Source organism: Syngnathoides biaculeatus, chromosome 18 (assembly GCF_019802595.1).
Source record: "Syngnathoides biaculeatus isolate LvHL_M chromosome 18, ASM1980259v1, whole genome shotgun sequence".
In the NCBI taxonomy this organism is placed as follows: Eukaryota; Metazoa; Chordata; class Actinopteri; order Syngnathiformes; family Syngnathidae; genus Syngnathoides; species Syngnathoides biaculeatus.
The window spans coordinates 13,798,944-13,812,253 of NC_084657.1; the positions used below are offsets into that span (position 1 = coordinate 13,798,944).

Here is a 13,310-nt window from a genome sequence, read left to right on the forward strand (position 1 = left end):
AGTCCCGTCATATAAATGATCAGCACCAATTACTGATAAAATATCACATATAAGTGAGTTTTGGGTTTTCCCTGTCAGGTTTCCCCCCAGCATGATTTGTTAGGCCCATTTTTTTTTTTTTTTTTTTTTTTTTTTTTTTTTTTACCAGATGCCCTTCCTGGTACGACACACCTCATTTTTTTCTGGTTCAGGGACCAGCAGAGGCTGGGAATGAAAGTGGCAAGCACTTTTGGATTAATTAGTACCCAAGAGCCAGCTCTCACTTTCCAAAGGTTGGTGACCCCCACCGATCCAAATTATTGACTCCAAATTAGGTTTGCAGTGGTTTATGCACCTTGTTTGCTTTAAGTGACTGATACTCATTTAACTTAATCATTATTATGTTTTTTATTCCGTATGGGCCTCATGGTTAGCTCTATGTAAATTGCTTTTTAGGCTGATTTTAATCTTTAATTCACTTTTGTATTTTCACTGATTTATTACTTTACATTTTGAAGTAGCTGGGTTTTTTTTTTGCCTCCTTTCGTATGCACGCTTGTTATTACCATCATAATTCTAAAGGCTGTCTTTGGATTTTGATACATACTTTCGATGCGAGATTAATTGATTTAATGTCATCAACAACTCCGAGTGGTTTGAATTCGGGTTCCCCCTGCCGGTGCAATTGGATCATTTGGAATTTAAAAAATGTCACTAAATTGAAATATACCTGTTTTGTATCAGTAGTCTACAGTGAAAAAGGTATGACCAAATATGGTGAGCCTGGAAAAAGTGAATGACTGGGAACCAGGCCAGGGTGTACCCCACCTCTTGCTCTAGATCAACTGGACTGGGCTGCCCAAGCGTTGAGCACAAAATGGCTGGATTAACAACCAAAATATAAAAAGAAAGTGGGGGGCACAATTTTGGCGATACTAGCTTTTTCCTGGACGGCAATATTTACTGGTACTGGTCGGACTCATGCATATGCCCGCGCCTGATTCTGATTGGCTAGCAAAAGCCTCGTCAGTTGGGACGCGATCCCAGTAGCACCTGCCAGGAGCGTCTTCCGCCGCCCGGTTCTCGACGATCCCACTGGCACGCGACTGAGCCATTAAGACAGATTATTGGCTACCCTCCTTGGCCTTTATCGAGACCACTAATTACTCTCTAGATGCTGCGAGAGAGTGAAAATGGTGACCAAACTGTTGGCTTTCATGAGCCATCGATGGCACTTTTCATTGGAGAGGTCTACTGTGTGTGCGATTCCCTCGTGGGCGTGGGGGAGGGGCGATATCGTCAAAAAGAGGATTGGGGTCATCTGCTTAAACGTTAGCTGACCACTTGCATTGCGTTAGTGTGTCCGTCAGATTCGGCAGAGCGGAAAATTGCGCATGCCGGAAGCGGAGTGACTTTCACGGAAAATGGCAGACGACGAGGCGCATATGGACACTCGAATGGCTTCGCAGCAACACGGTCGAGCCCTCTCCACCTTTGTCACTCACTCCCAACGTCTATTTCCACCGTTGTCATAACATTACCCCATTTCTTCAAATTGTAGCCGTCCTTCTAACACAGTTCCCCGGCCTTCATATAGCCAAGTTTAGGTTTTGGGGAGTGAATTTGGTGTTTTGGTTCGCTGTAAAGTATAAAGTGCTTGTCAGAATTGTAAAAACCTGTTTTTTGATAATAACGGTGAGTAATTTAACAGTTGCGTTCAATTAAAAACCCACACAAAGTGTCACTGCTAGGGCCAAATAAATTGCGGACACATTTTGAAGACCTGACTTTGGACAGGATTTTTCCCAGTTTTGCTGAACACACCAGAAAGATTGTTTATTGGAAAATGACTTCCCTGACCTCCCCGCTAAAAACTTTGACATCAAGAGTCTTAATGATGGTAAAAGTAGTGTTAAATGTTCGCTTATCTACTTCATTAGTCCTTTATATTTATTTCACAAAATTTTAAGCTATAATTATTATTTGCAAAACATTTTTTGTTAATATTCTTATTTTTTTTTAAACAGATTACTTGGGTTTACCTTATTTTCTATGGGAATAATAGATTTCCATTCGTACTATTCAGTTTTTGAACCTGATTAATCATGAAAACCGGGGTTCTACTGTATTCTAGTTATATGAGATACATGTCCAAATATGCAATTTTTTTAATCAACAGCATTACGATAGCAAACTACTGATAACCTGAATGAAAAATCCAAAGTAAAACGTCTGAGAATGAATTATTGTTGTCAATCAAATGTCACACGAACAGACTTCTTGAAGCTTAAAAATATGAATCAGCCTTCTTAATTTGGGCTCCCTTTGATTCAAATTACATGGAATTTTTCGCATTCAGACACACACTCCTCGCACTCCTTCATTAGCTCTTTTTTTCGCCCTCTCCACCGGCAGAACCACTCTGATGAAGAGCCCCTTCATCCTAAAAACACTTGAGCCGCTCCAGCAAAGTTCGGGGCCTGATGAGTTCAAGAAATGAGCCTTTCATCTTCAAGTTTGCAAATCGGGGAGCTCTCGGCGTAATTTGGACGAAGGCCTGGACCCATTTTGCTTTTGTTTTTTTTTTTTTTTGTTTTTTTTTTCCCCCGTCTGCCGTCCACCCCCCCCTCCCCCCAAAAAAATGTCTCTCCGATGAATCATCTTCAACTGTGACGGTGTAAATCTTTAATGGCTGTAATGAACTTTAGAGTATGGATTCAAATAGCCATTTTGCTGATAAATGACCCACGCAGGGCTCCGATACTGGGATAAATCATAAAGGCTGCGCGTTTCACTTTTTATTTTCCATCGCAAATCTGCTGATTTGAATAATTGACTGTGGCGCGCGGCTGCTCTGGAGATGGCCGTTGATAAGAAATAAGCTTGTCCAGTTTGAGTCACAAAAGAAAGATTTTGCCGTCATCGGTCTGCCGGTTCCGCAGCTCCCCGCTTTACGGTGTTTTGAGGTTACGACCTGCGTGCTGGATTATTTTATTATCACGGCCTTGACCGTTAGTGTAGGTTCGCGCCTCCTGACTTGAGTACAACAATCAGAACGTCGGAATGGAACTACGTCATAAACCGAGGACCCCCGGTACATAAAAACAGAAGGTAAAACGTGGCCTGTCATGTTTGGCTTATGACTGTAATGTCCTAAATGTCACACGATGGCACCAAAGCCTTGGCTAATAGGAGTAATTGGTGTCAAGGAAGTATGTGGTACATCTCAACAGTTTATGATCTCTGTATGACAGGGAGGAGTTGTTAACAGAGGTTTTGGAGAATATATCCTGTATGTTTTGGCTGTTCTTGTTTTTTTTTTTAAGCTTAATATTTTAAACGGCGGCACGTTGGCTCAGCTGGTAAAGCGTTGGCCTGACAGTTCTGAGGATGCGGGTTCGATCCCGGCCCCGTCTGTGTGGAGTTTGCATGTTCTCCCTGTGCCTGCGTGGGTTTTCTCCAGGCACTCCGGTTTCCTCCCACATCCCAAAAACATGCAACATTAGTCGGACACTCGAAATTGCCCCTCGGTGTGATTGAGAGTGCGGCTGTTTGTCTCTATGTGCCCTGCGATTGGCTGGCAAACAGTTCAGGGTGTACCCCGCCTCCTGCCCATTGACAGCTTGGACAGGCTCCAGCACCGCCCATAACCCATTGTGAGGATAAGCGACAAAGAAAATGGATGGATGGATATTGTAAACGTTGTGCTATGGCATCTTTTATTGCAGTGGAGACGTGATTGAGTGCACTGGTTGGGTTCAACCAGCAGAGGTTCTGTTGATTTAACTAGATTCATGTTTTTTAAAAAAAGCCCAACATAACAGCAGTGTTGTTGTCGAGCCACATCCACAATATGATGGCACGTCTCCTTCACGGTATACTTATTAAACGCATATTGGAATGTCACATTTCCTGCTTTCCTTTTCCAAAATGGCTGCCCCCGAGGTCAAACCCTTTCATCTTAACCCGGGCAAGCGTGTCAGTCCCAAATTCCCCTGGACCTTAATTGCGAGCATTTATCACGTCCTTCCGCCGAACGCGATAATAAAATACGACCCTCGCGTTTCGGCCCTTGTCAGCGGTTTTGCATTCGTGAATGCGCTCGGCTTGTTTAGAGCTCATATTTCAGCAATGGGAAGTGAGATTGTATTTCCCCCCCCCCCCCCCCACCCGCTCGCCACCACCACCTGTACATATGCATGGCATTGTGATTTATGGCTTTTGCAAAAAAAAAAAAAAAAAAAAGCTTGCATCCGATAGAGCGCATGGGATCGGGCCAGAGCTCACGCTCACCCGCAGCTAGAGTAGGTCCGTTCTGAAGCGCTGCAATATGCCAGCAAATGAGCCACAAAATGAAAGCGGGGGAACAGCAAGAGCACCGACTAAGCTCGGTTTTGTTCCTGTCCACAACACGTGTTCCGGTCGCCCGAGCAGATGTAGCGCGACGCATTATTGTCTGACCTTTAAGAGGCATTACAGAGCTGTTTTGTGCTGGTGTTCTCACCTGAAATCATGTAATAGATGCTGAATAGAGCGGGGCCTTTCAACACAGACTGTTCCATCTCGTTGGGGTTGTTCAACCATCAATATGCTTACCGTATTTTCCGCACTATAAGGCGCACCTAAAAGCCTTTAATTTTCTCAAAAGCCGACGGTGCGCCTTATAATGAGGTGCGCCTTATATATGGATCGATATTGAGCCTTTAGTGCAGCTCCATCTACTGGATGCATGACGTAACCCCAGCCTCTACTGTAGTGTCTATTCTATGCGCTTTATAATCCGTTTTTTTTTTTAGATAGGTCAGTCATTGGGGGTGCGCCTTATAATCCAGTGCGCTTTATAATGCCGTGCACCTTGTATATTATTATTATTTTTTTTTTGATAGGCCATTCATTTGGGGTGCGCTTTATAATCCGCTGCGCCTTATATATGAGTTTTTTTTTTTTTTTTTTTTTTTTTTTTAGATAGGTCAGTCATTGGGGGTGCGCCTTATAATCCAGTGCGCTTTATAATGCCGTGCACCTTATATATTATTATTATTTTTTTTTTGATAGGCCATTCATTTGGGGTGCGCTTTATAATCCGCTGCGCCTTATATATGAGTTTTTTTTTTTTTTTTTTTTTTTTTTTTTTAGATAGGTCAGTCATTGGGGGTGTGTTTTATAATCCGGTGCGCTTTATAATGCCATGCACCTTATATATGATTTTTTTTTTTTTTTTGATAGGTCATTCATTGGGGGTGCGATTTATGATCCGGTGCGCCTTATAATGCGATGCACCATATATATGATTTTTTTTTTGTGGGGGAGATATGCCATTTATCGGGGGTGCCCTTTATAATACGGTGTGCCTTATATATGATTTATTTGTATTTATTTTTTTTAGATAGGCCATCCATTGGGGGTGCACCTTAGTGTGGAAAATTCGGTACATTTTGAATTAGTCTTCACATCTGCGCTGAGAAAAAAAACTTTGATTAAATCAAAGGAAAAATATGCTAATTGTTTTTCCTCTCAAGCTATTTCTTCTGAAAAAGTCAAGTTTTTGTTTTAGAGCATGTCACTTATTTCAAACGGCTGCATAAAATGTTGTACTTTATTGTGATCGTATTACTGGTAAGGAGTAAGTGTGAGTCAATTAAAGAGACTAAATTGTCCGTAGGTGGGTCGTCTTGCTTTTAAAACTCAACCGTGTGGGTGAGCTGGGACCTATCCCCCTGCTGTCCATCCTGTCCAGCTGTTCACACTCTCCTTCACAGCTATGGACAATTTAGAGACTTTAATTAACCTTGCGTGCATTAATTTATGCAGGAAGATAAAACCCATGCAACACAATGATTGAGCCTTGGCTGCACCTCACATCGATTACGTCACCCAACATTCAAGTATGTCCCAGTAAGTGGAAGTGAAAGTTGCCAATGCCTTTTTATTTTTTTTTTGTCCTGTTCAGCTATTTGATCAGAGAGAATGGAGACTCTGCATCCCTTTATAACCGTAAGAGTTTTACTGTGTCACAGTGGAGTTTTATGCTTTCTCTGTGGTTTCTTAGTCATGCTTTTAGTTACCGTAATTTGCGGCCTACGAGCCGCGACTTTTTTCACACGCTTTCAACCCTGCGGTTTATGCAGTGATGCGGCTAATTTGTGCATTTTTTTCTCTAACGGCCGCGATATGATATGTGCCGAGGAAGTGACGTTTAGCGGCCCTGTTTGCGCAGCACTAGCGTTAGTGCTGTGCTAGCGTATTGCTGCTGTGTTACTGGCATGTGTCAGTGATATTTACCGGTAAGTTTTATTTTAACTGACCCTGTTAGCGTCAGCATGAGCGCCGCGCTAGCGTTAAACTCTTTCTGTGTACCGTGATTCTTTGTAAATATCTCGTGTTTCAATATGGGCACTTGCGGCTTTTACGCAGCTGCGGCGTATGTATGTACCAAATGGTATTTCCTTTACAAATGTACTCGGTGAGGCTTGTAACCAGTTGCATACTGTAGGCCGGGAATTACGGTATGTGGTTTCTTGTTATGATTGAAGTTTGTTGAGAATCAGATGTTCCCAGTGTCAATCCATCGAGTTGATAAACCGGTCGCTCGGTTGACTTTTCAAAAGGAGCTAAAAGAAAATGTAAACCAAAATTTCTATTTTCCTTCCTTTTCAAGTCTCACTGGAGATTCCTGCCTACTCGTTGGAAAGCAATCCAACCTCTTTTTCATACTTTCCTTTTTCCACATCCCACAAAGTGCTCAAGCAGCGCTTCAAATCTTGATTAATTCTAATCTAAAGAGCCTGTCAAAATTTGGAGAGCCGTGTGTGACTTTCTCCACGGCGGCTCCACTTAAGCCTTTTTTTAATTATTTTTTTTTTTTATTAACCTAGGGGGGACATTCGCGATCCGAATTGTGACGCCGTTTGCAGGGAAAAAAAAAAGGTGACTTCCTATACGGAATCAACAACAGACGAAGTTTACGGGGATGGCGGTAAAACAACGAAAGGGGTTCCCTTTTATGGAGGAGCTGTCCTCTTGCCAAATGACGCGCACCACTGGGTTTCATTCCCTAGCCTCCCGCCACTGCCGCCGCTTTTATTGAATTGTTTTCCTATTTCAAAGCCTACATATTACTTATGCGAACTGTGCGCAAATCTCTTTTTACCTGCTAGCCGAAGCAGCAACCATATAATGCGCGGTCGAGGATCGACGCCAGAGTTATGGTGGTCATTGCGATTGCATTTGGGAAGCGCTTAAATAAGTCCAAGGCTGGACTAGCTTTATACCGAGACCTTTTCTTCCAATATAATTTGTCATTCATACAACCATATTACTTTGTCTTAATGTCTGTTAGCCTAATGCTAACACATAATGTGAAACACCATAGAGGAGCTTAAGAATAGCACATATGTTGCCGCTGTAACCTTTTAAGCCACTTGTGTCAAACTAATTTTTGTCACCGGCCACATTGCAGTTGCGGCTTCCCTCAAGATTGTCTTTTATATGACAGTTTGAAATTTTGATCGTTTTTAACAAGAATCATAGAAGTCAACGCGTGATTTGCCTTCGCGGGCCACATAAAATCCTGTGGTGGGCTGGATCTGGCGCCAGTTTGACACCTGCACTTTAAGCAGTGGATACTTGAACACAAACGGTGGCACAACACACTCACGGCCATAACTTTTTGACAATCTGCAAAGTATGACTAATATCTGTGGATTACTGAAGTTAAAAGTCAGCGTTAAAACCCGTAAAGCTGATTTTTATAAAAGCGCAAATAGAGGGGAATGACGTGTTGAGTTTTTTTTTTTTTTTAACACTCCGCCTGACCACCTGCCAGTAAGTTATAATAGGACCAACCGTTGAACACGATGTGGATGTCTGGCTCCTGCGTCTTTGAGCGTCGGCCAATCGCAGCACTCGAGCGAAATGTTGAATAGAGCCCCTGCGATCAACTCTCATTCGGAGTCGCCACGTCGTCGGCCTGCTGAATGGGCAAACGGGCTCACACGACTACTTACAGATCCAATAAACGCTCGGTACAAATTGCTCTCGATCGTTCGGTCTGCAACCGGGGTAAATGGGGGGAAAAAGCGTTAATATAAACGACCAAATGAAACCTCCCATATTTTTTTTTATTATTCATCTTCTAACTGCGCATAATGGTAACAATGAAGCATATATTTTTTTTAATATATGCTACATTGTAACTGCGCAAGACTGCAGGGCTTTTGTGTGTGTGTGTGCGTGGGTGGAGAACCTCAAGCAAGGCCACTGCAGTTAATTCGGTTGCTTATTTTTAGTTTTGATTTTTATCGATCCCGTTCAGGGTCACGAGCTGCTGGAATTTGTTTTTCCAAGTGACTTTGGGCAATAGGTAGACCACGCCCTGAATTACAGGCCACAGAAAGCGCACCCGAGTTGCTGGATCGTCATTCCGATACCTCAGCAATTCTTTCAAACGAAACGTCCAAATTCTCTCATCAGTTTTCATTCATTTTTATTGGAATAATACATATACGACATATATACATTATGTATATATATATATATATATATATATATATATATATATATATATAATACAACATAATACTTTTTTATATGGTATCGTATTGTCAGTGACTCTTTAAATTTCTGTTTTTATTTTGAAATTTTATACTTTCTATTTTTATTTATTCATGTAATTTTTTATTTTAACTTTTTCTGTGATTATTCCCAGATTAATTTTGGTGTAACTGTAATATTTTTGGTGAGTTTTTCATTTTAATGTTTATGTATTTTTTGAATTATTTTATATATATATATAATATATATATATATATTTTTTTTTTTTTTATTCTCCTAAAATCATGACCTTTTTTTTTTTTTTTTTCAAATAATAGACTGATTTAACTGGAAAATATGGCTTTCAAAAAGTGATCTGCTTTTATATTTCTGTCTTGTTTTCATTTTAATTTTAATGTGTTTTTTTTTTTACGAGTTATTTTTATGTCTCTCTCTCATGCTGTCCTTTCTGCATATATATTTATTATTTATACGCACGCACTCACCACTGTGTGTGGGCACACGCTCTGCAGTTCTGGCGTTGCATTGATGTCTCTCACAAACACACGCGCGCACACACAGTGCACACAAAGATCCGCACACGTTCAACATTCCGTTAACATGGCTTTAAGAAAGATTAGCCGGGATTAGATTGAATCTGTTGCAGGACTGAATAGGAGATGAGAAAATATATTCAAGTCTGATAAATTGCAATCCCAAAATCTGATTAGTCATGATGTATCAAAGCATTCAATTATGTTTTTTCCTTCTTTCCCTCCCGCCGCCGCCCCTTATTCCAGTCGAAATGTTTCCCAGATTTTGGACTTTTTGAACACTGGTGATTCTTTTCGCGAAAGAGCAAAAGGGTTCACGGGAAGGTTGCGTATCATCGCAGTCTGAGCCCGAGAGGGTTTCCTCTGGTATGACTCTGGTATGAGAGGCTGATATTGGTCCACAACAGATGTGCAGAGGGCGCAGCGTCATGAGACTACGACAGTGAGTGTACGAGTATTGTGTAATAATTGGCCCGGAGGAATGTGACGACAAACTCAAGACAAAACGTGGCAGCGCGTTGCAGTTGAATCGTAAATTGGCTGTTTAAGAACTTCATAGCAAAAGGCAAGAAGCTGTTGGAATGTCTGCTAGTTTTGGTTTGCTTTGTTCGGTCACACTTGCCCGGGGGATGGAGCTGGAAGAGCTGGTGGCCAGGATGTAGAAGGTCCAAGAGGATTTTCCCTCAAAGCTGTGCACCTGCGCAATTGCGCACTTGTAGCGCACACGAAAACCGATCCAGCGCAGTGAACCACAGCCTGACTTTTTTTTTTTTTTTTAAAACACGGCAGCAAGCGGTCTCTAACAAGCTGCAGCTCAGTCACACCATGCCACGCACTCTACTTCCTTGTTTACCTGACACCGCCCACCTCCCGCTCTTAAAGGGGTACAGCCATAATTACAAACACCGCCCACCACTGGTGCTTTAGTTTAAAACACAGTGTGGGCAACGTAAAGCAAAGACGAGTTAGACATGCTGCTCATGTTTACTCTAGATAATAAGGGAAAAAGTAAAACAAAAAAGAAATGCTGTTGCTTTAATGAATGTCAGAGTATGTGAATAATAATGAAGTAAAAGTGATTTTCTCTTTTTTGAGTTATAAAGGTCTGGTCTGAAGCCAAAGTAGAAAGTACAGGATGAGATGGTGTATAATGTTAAAATTCCACCTTGGCGTAGCCTGATCGAGGATGAAAGCACAGACTTACAGTGCTTAAAAAGCTAATTCTGAATATTAAATATTAATGAGGCATTTAACTTTAATGGATAACACCAATCTGACTGCAGTGCATATGCCTGATGTTGCTCAGAGTGGTCAAAGGGGGCGATCACGGGTTTAGCGTGCTTGCTCAGACACGTCAAAAAACGTTGCCTGCTCTTGTCTTAGTTTGGGTCGTGTCCAATTCCTTGAGGGCCAGGGAAGGGTGGTGCCGACAATCCGTTCCAGTCGGAGTTTGTCCTCTTTTTGTGGCAGTACCAAAACCAAACTGTGATGGAGACGCGGTACTGATTCGATAGGCGCTGTGTAGCGTTTGAAACGGCACGCAGTAAATCTTTTACGAGCTGGAAAGCTACTATCGGATACGGGTGTCTTATTTTCAAAGTTTTGCCATGTACAAAATGCCATCGCAGCGTCAGAGAGCCCAATTCCCAAGGCTTGCTCAGTGGCCTGTGGTTGACGTGACACATCCTTGGACCCTGCAGCCATGCCCCGAGGTGGTCTGCTTCAAGCACAAACACACACACAGCTCAACACAATCTCGCACACATATTAAAGATGGATCAGATAAGTTGAATCAGGTTCGCTGACCCTCGGATGATGAGTGGGAGTTAGGTAGCGCCTCTTCCCTCGGCTTTCATTTTAGTGGCTGCAACTTTGTGGGGGATTTTAATTTGGTCCCACTTTTTCCGAGTCGGGTGGGGAAAAGATTTGAGAATGCGACTTTTCCATGAGCACATTTTTTTACCGTTTTAAGAGTAAACGGCGGCAACGCAGGCTGATCATTTGCACCCCTGCGTCTGCCAGACTGTCAAAGTCGAACTTTTCCATTAGCCCTACCTCTAGTTGCAAGTTAAATTTGTTGTACTTGTTACGTACATTCTGTGAGAATAAAAAAAACATTTTTTCTCTTTTTTTCCCCCTCATTATTGCTTGTTTAAAATTATTCTGCACTTTTGTTAATCAAAAAAAAGGTTTACCATGCCGGGGGCCGAGTCGCGACAGATACGGCATTGCACTCCCAGCCTAGCATACCCTACTGCTAAAGCATACATTTTAAGCAAAAAATAAATATTTATTAATAGGAAAAGCTATTTAAAAAAAAAAAAACACTTAAAATATTCTTTAGGCTTGGAACGAATTATTTCATTTTCCATTCATTGTAATGGTAAAACGCGCTTCGGTTTTTGAACGTTTCGGTTTTCAACCGGCCTACTGGAACGGATTGTGTTCGAGAACCGAGGCACCGCTGTAGTGGGCATGTTGTTTGTATTACTGAAAAAGTAAAACGTGAATACAATATGCTTCAAATGTAGTTATTAAATCTAGTTTTTATTAGATATTGTAAAAGAGTGTAAAATGTCCATTTTGCAAATGTCACCATCATTATCCATTAAGTCTTCCAGTGTAAGTCAAAGAAAAAGCAAAACGTGTAGACCGAATCCCTTTAATGCTAAACTGAGGTGTAGAACGCAACGTTGGGTCATCACACCTGCGGCCTTGGGAAAATGGATGCGGCGCCTTCCTTACTTAACACCTGGAAAGAAGAGGTGCGCGTTTGACACGAGATCTTTCATCACAGGTGGTTTGTGCCAATTGCGAGCGCACGTGGATTGAAACGTTCACTCACGCACAGAGTCACGACTGCCGAGGCAGAGGAGGCTCATAGCCTTATCTCTATTTTGGTTTCATCATGAAACACTTGAACCCACACACGCGGAGAGAGCGTTGTTTTTGGCGTTGACTTGATTTCCTTCCTCCTCCTCCTCCTCACTTCACCTCTTTTCGCAGGTCTCTTGTCATCCTTTCATCCTTACCGCTCTTCACTCTGACTTCCTCTGAGTGGGGAATCTTCTGTTATCTACACGTTTGCTGTAAATTGTTCACGATAAAGGACTTAAAGTATTACACTGTGACTGTACATAGTGTACATATAAGAATCTTACGCGGGGATCTGGTCGACTTGATCTGTTTTTGGCTTTTTTTTTTTTTTTTTTAATTAGAGTGTAGACCCTGTCAGCAAACATATGCGAGACCAATATGGGGCCGTGATCAAATAATTCCATCGCTGTTATTTTACCGTTTGCTTATTGACCACATGTTGTGCCAACTTTTGAAAATAGGGATTGTAATAAAGACCCAGAATTCAAGTTAACATACGAAGTTTGCAGGTCCAGTTCCAGTAGCTTTTGCAGGCAAGCCCAGACTTTCCTATTCCCAGCCACCTCAGGGGGATTCCAAGACTTTCCCAGGCCGGCCGAAAGACGTAGTCTCTCCAGCGTGTCCTGGATCGCCGCCCAGGGTCTCCTTTCGGTGCCCAGAACACGTCACCGGGGAGGCATTCAAATCAGTGACAATATTAGTGTAGATTAGCAAGAGACTTCCCAAATTTGGGTTACGGCGGCACAGTTTGAATGGAACTCAAATCGAAGACTCTCAGTACAGCGGACTTTTGCAGTGGGTTCGGGAAATGCCGTAGCCAGTTACTGTATTATTTGCAAACAGTTTTAGCCACGGATGTTTCTGCCGCGTCACATCACCCACAGTACAATACCTTCAACCCCCTCCATTCCCAACGCCATCTTTCTTCCCACCTCCTTTTCTCCCCGCTATTTATTTCCCTTCGGCTGCCCCAAATTAAAGCGTCTGCTACCGAAAAATATGCCAGCCTCCAGCCTATTGATAGGCTTGGAAGCGGGTTACAGCGTTTGCTCGCGTCCAAGAAAGCCTCCTTTGAAGCAAGCTGGTCTATACGTGCACAGTTAGACGTTATACCAGCATCCCTCTCCATCTCTTTCTACCTTTGCGACCGCCTTTTCATATTAATGAAGTTGGCGAATACGCGCCGGCATCGCAGGTCAGCGTGAGGACTCCAGCGCCCGTCCGTGCCAGTACGTCGACGGTGGAACTGGATGCATTCTCAAAGTTAATCAAGAAGCACGGTCGCGCCAAAGGAAGTCGTGCCTCCCTGGCAGATGCCACCAGAAGACTCTTGAAAATATAGATTTGGGAAATTATTCCATTTACTGA

General features: G+C 42.4%; 1 protein-coding gene across 3 annotated transcripts in view; it reads left to right on the forward strand.

The window, feature by feature from the left end:
- cadm1a (cell adhesion molecule 1a) overlaps window positions 1–13,310 on the forward strand; it is a 288,068-nt gene that overhangs the window by 153,772 nt on the left and 120,986 nt on the right. The gene's annotated exons all lie outside the window — the stretch shown is intronic.